Genomic DNA, 6,000 nt, shown 5'->3' on the forward strand with positions numbered 1-6,000 from the left:
ACTCTACATATGTGGGTCAGGTTGTTTGTGCCTGACATATTTTCTTTCCTAAACCAAAACAAGATTTTTTCCTTCTGATAATCTGTATACAACAAATTGATTAGAATGCTTCATGTACTTTAAATCAAAAGTTAAGTTTTTTGTTAAAGACTTAAGTGTTTAAAATAGCATATGCTCCTTTACTGCTTCCTCTTTGCCTCATAAATTGTTAGCTTGTAGAACCCTTTTTCATCAGCTTCATCTCAGTATGCTGGTTGGGCATTTTTTGTAGTTTATTTTAGTTCAGCTTATTTAATTGAGATATTAAAAGTTTCTCCAATGGGAAACTAGATTTAAAAGCTTTTATTTAGGAAATATATAGATGTCCACCCAACTCGCATAAATATGACACTTGGCGATATATGTCTATAAAACAACACCAACAATTCAATTATCATCTAATTTTGAGGACTTTGTGTGGAAAATAGAGCAAAATAGGTATGTTTGCCAAATTGCGTTACTTATAAATACAGTAATAAAGGTGGGTCAAAATGTAGTAATAATAATAAATATATGAATAAGTTCCCAGATTTCAGATGGCTGTAGATTCTTTGGAAATGGAAATAGCTGTTTTGCTGGGGCTCAGTGGTTAGAATGCAGTATTGCAGGCTAACTCTGCATTCCACTGCCAGCAGTTCAATCTTGACTGGCTCAAGGTTGACTCATCCTTCCATCCTTCCGAGATCAGTAAAATGAGAACTCAGATTGTTGGAGGCAATATGCTGATTCTGTAAACTGCTTAGAGAGGACTGTAAATCACTATGAAGCTGTATATAATCTAATTCTAAAAGTTATTGGTAAGTGCTATTGGTCAGCCAAAATAAGGAGTCCATAGTTGATCTGAGTGACTCAATAATACAGATGAAATAATATGTTGGGGAAACTAAATTTATCTCTCACAGTTAGCTTTGAGTCAACAATTGTAATTGATGTCACATGCAGAATGAAAGTAATTATTAGCAGTAGGCTAAGCATGTGTTTATAAGAAATAAGAACTCAGAGGGCTAATTGAATGATCTCAGAGGTCAAAGACATTTAAAGTTCTTTATACTTAAAATGCAGGTGCATGTCTGGAGAGACTGGATGCAGCTTACCAGACAGCAGCTGATTTAAAACATAAATGTTAAGGTACAAAAAGATTGAATTATATGTGAATTATGAACATATGGATGGATGTGTTCTCAGAGTAGAAAAATAAACAAGACTCACCTGTTCCGACTAGCTGGCTTAGCTGATTGACAGTTCCATCTTCCACCTCCTGGCAAACATTTTATTGGGGAATTTTTAAGGGTATTTTAATATTTGTATTTTAACTAATGAATTGTACAGTATATTTTTTACCTCCTCCGTCTACGTCCACGTCTATGTCTATGTCTATGTCTATGTTCATGTCTATGTATTTGTATATGGTTTTTAAAACATGACTGTACACCGCCCCGAGTCCTGCCTAGGAAAGGGTGCGGTCTAGAAATAAAAGTTGTTGTTGTTGTTGTTGTTGTTGTTGTTGTTGTTATTATTATTATTATTATTATTATTATTATTATTATTATTATTATTATTAAACAGGAATTTTAGAAAATCCAGAATAAACGGGCAACAGTAGTGGATAAAGGGTGAGGATTTGGACTTGGACCAGGTTTATCTCAGCTAGAGCCTTGAATAAATCATAAGATCTGTGTAAGTAAAAATCCTGCATATACTGTATGATGTCTAGAAGGACTGTAAATATAAAACAATGCCTCTTTATACATTTATTTTTTTTATGTCAAAAATATAATGACTGGTCTATTTGAAGCCATCAATTTCTACTTTTGAATGCTGAAAGGATGACAGAGTATGAAACCTGCTATTAGGCACAAAATATTGTTATCCGATGTTACAACATGGGTTACAAATTACACTCAGCCCTACACATCTATTTACAATACATACATACAAATAAGTACAATTATAACATATTGTTCATTTTAAAATGATACTTTGTGCTGAACGTTAGCCTTATCACGTTTTTAGCTAGATATGAATATTTCATGCAGACAGCATTTTATAACTTAGTTTGGTTTTATAGTGCTCTTGAGAAAGGAGCGTTCCAAAATATGTTGGGATTTGGGATTTTATATAAAACATTTTCTCTTGGCCTTTGAGACTGCAAAGTCTGTCTTCTTCTTAGTCTTGTTTTCCAGCTCAAACAAGGGGAAGCTCTCTGCACCATCTATGAGAAGGCAGAGTGTTTTAAAATAAAAAGAAGCAGGATTAGTCTAAAAGACCAACCATCCCAAAGTGATTAAGCAGATTTAGACAATATGGGGACATTGGCAACCTTAGAACATGTTGACTTCAAGTTCCAGAATTGTTATCACCTCAAAGTGAATAATCAGAATTAGACAATATGGGGACCTTGGCAACTTTAAAACATGTGCGCTTCAACTCCCAGAATTCCCCAGCCAGGATGATGACTGGGGAATTCTGGGAGTTGAAGTCCACCCATCTTAAAATTGCCAAGATTGAGAAACTTGAAACTCTACTGATGCAGTAGAGCAAGAAAGGAATCAGTAATGGGGAAACAAAATTATCCGCTAATGTACTTTTTTTTTTTTACTAATTCAATTATGGATGGAGACAACCCCAACTCAATAGCTAGAAGAGGTTCCAAGTGCATCTACTGGGATTAGAAAACGTTTTAAAATCAAAGAGCAAATAAAACGCAAGCAACATTGACTCGCTCAACATTAGGACAGGGACTGATTCCCCCAGGTATATGAACCCAAACCAAAAACATGTGTTCATTAATTTTTAATTTAAAATAATGTCAAGGGAACAATCATGCTGCAGTGCAAGAATAGATCTTCCATATGTCTCTAGCAAAGTACTTTGATTTTAAAAGAGAATTCAGTTAGCAGTTTGTGGGGAAAAAATGGAAATCTGTTGGTAGAAAAATAAAGAAATTTGTTTTTTCTTGGTTAGACTTAAGCACTATTAGCAAAATAGTCTGGTATATACAGTAGTACAACAGCGTAAGAAACTTTTTAGTATTTAGTTTTCTAAAATGTAATATGTATGTTTATCTTACCATGGTTTCCTCTGTACTCAGATATGAATACCTACCTTATAACCAATACTCTGCTTGTAAATTGAATCATTTTGTTTCTGTAACATATCAATTGTAATGGGCAATGGGAGGGATATTTCACCTTGGGAATGTTACTAACATGTCCTTTGTATGATTGACCACAAATTTAAAAATAAACTATTTTGGAGAGTGAGTATTGCAATATTGGATTAATGACCTTGATTTGAACAAACAAATGGACTGGGATCACCTTTACTGTAAAAAAAAAACCACTGAGAAGTGAGAGGGAGTCCATTCAAGAGTTTTGTTTCCAACAACACAAGACAATTGTGATGGACAGTATACATATGGACAGAATACACATTATTTTCTCTAGCTAGCTAAGAGATGCAGAATGCAGAACCATTGAAAACATCAACATTTAGTGGATTTAAAGACTCTCTAGCTTTAACCCCTCTCCCTCCCTCCCTCCCCCCTCTCTGTGTTCCTGTCTGCCATCTCTTCTACACAGGAACCTTAGGCTTCATCATGTCAGATGAGTTTTGTTGATTGATGCTTTTGGCAGTACCCACTGTTGTTGCATTAACTAAACAATGTTTCATTGCTATTTTGAGCTCAAAATATCTAGCTGGCTGAATGCAGGAGAGATCCAAACAGATTCCAATCATTCCCCAATAAATCAGATGGAGTCTGATAGCACCTTTTCCAACTAACAAATGTTATTAAAAGGCATACATTTTCATAGCTGCAACCCCTCTGAACTGTTTTGCTACCTTAGAGAAGCACGACCTTCTCTCACAATGTCTCTTCCTGCAATAGTAGCATGACATATTCATCTCAGGACAGACGATCCATGACATACCCAATGTAAAATATTTCAAAAATTTATCACCGAAAGATCACAGTTTAAAAGCTATCTCTATTCCACAAATGGCAAATAGGAGTTTCCCTTTTCAGAAAGGAAAGCAATTCACAATGAATAACTGTGCACAGAGAGTTTAGTATTTTCCAAATTAAGTTTCAGAAGCTTAAAAAGAAACTTTCAGTTCTTGCTTACTAGGTCTGGAGATTGTAAACAAATGTTAGAATGATTTATATGCACACACATAACACAGTCAAATGCTGTTCAGCTAAATTTGATTCTGCTGCATGTGAAGGGTAGCAGCACCGTAGGGTTCTACGTTGTTCAGTTGTGGAATATATAACAGCATTTTAAACCTTCACAGCAAGAATATACTTATAAAAAAACCATCTCTTGTTTTCATTATTTTTAGTACGTTACTCTTTTTTGTATGTCCATTCTTAGTTGATCGGTCACTGGTTCTATTATGCTACCTGATCATGCTCCAATTGCATTATCAATTATTGTAAGAAATATATTCATTATGATGAAAAGATCCCCTTTGTGAAGAAATGTAGACCTGGCCTCCAGGGTGGGGAAGGAATGAACAAATGTCCACTCTACGGGGGACTGTTGGGAAAGATAATTAAGTCCAGAGAAAGAGGAAAAAGTGGGAAGCTCAGAATAATTCTTGCTGTTGTTTGGTATAAGGTGGGGCAGAAAGAAATAGGCTTCGAAAGTTCTGTTTATTCTACCCTACAACAATTCAGAGCACTCCAGGAATTGCCATCATGCCTGCGTTTGACTTTGCCTACCTCAAGGGTCTGATCCACATTTTCACAAAACAGATGAAACCGGATTATATATCAGTATTTTTAATGAACACACAATCCATAAATGTATCAGCTGTTTGGAATACTTTTAAGGCATATTCCTGTGCTCATATTTGTAGTACACGTTCAAGGAAAAAATTCAATTAAATGTGAACATTGTTATACAGTAGAGAATTGGAACTTAATTCCCTTTACACAGTTGACACAGAAGCAAGGGAGAAGATTCAGTACTAAAACAATAAATATTTCTATTATTAAGGATGCACAGGATAAAAGTATATCACTCATGATTTGTTAAATTATTAATTCTTGTATAACCACTCCAATTTATTTTTTTAAATGCAGATGCTTCAAAGTTTACATATGGCCATGTTATGTATCTTGGTGCTTGTTTCTTCAAAATAAGATTCTAAATTAAAGAAAACAAGAAAAATATGTGGTCTTTACAGTCTATTCTTTTGAGTGGTACATAAAAAAAAATTGGGGGGCCTTTATTATTGGTTTATGCTTTTTGGAATATATTTTTCCATCTTCCTTTAATTAGGTTTATATCAACATGGTTTTGAAGGCTAGTAAGGATTAAGATGTATGAGTTATTGCCCGATTTTCTTATTAAATGTTGGCCCCAGAGTTTTACAATAATCCTGGTACACAGATACAGAAGCCTTTATTATCCATTTGGAAAAATTTAGCTTTATAAAAGGGAGGAAAAAAAACATAGAGGCTAGATTTTTTTAAATTTATATTTCAGATTCTGTTAGAAAATCTGGAAATGATAGTGGTGGTTTTGCTCAGTGGCGGATTAAGGCTCACTGGTGCCCAAAGCACTGACAAATCCTGGTGCCCCCCCCCCCTGTACATACTGTACAAATCTTCATTGGTTTTTTCTTTCTTTCTCAACTTTGTGGTGCCCCCTTTGAGCTTGGTCCCCTAAGCACCTGCTTAGTCTGCTTAATGGTTAATTTACCACTGGTTCTGCTGGATGACAATGGATGCTCTATACAAAGTACATAGGTATTGTATATAGCAGTTTATTATATTTTCATTTTAGTTAATTAATCCTTTATTTCCCATTGGCTATAGGATATCTATAGAAATCTGTAAAAATTGGGATCCCACGGTGTTTGAATTATTTAAACTGTTGATTTATATAGTTGCCCACTTGGTACATGACTCACGGTGGTAGACATACAGTACATCAATAAATATCAATTAAA

This window comes from Natrix helvetica (genome assembly GCF_964273705.1).
Source record: "Natrix helvetica genome assembly, chromosome: 1".
NCBI classification, from domain to species: Eukaryota; Metazoa; Chordata; class Lepidosauria; order Squamata; family Natricidae; genus Natrix; species Natrix helvetica.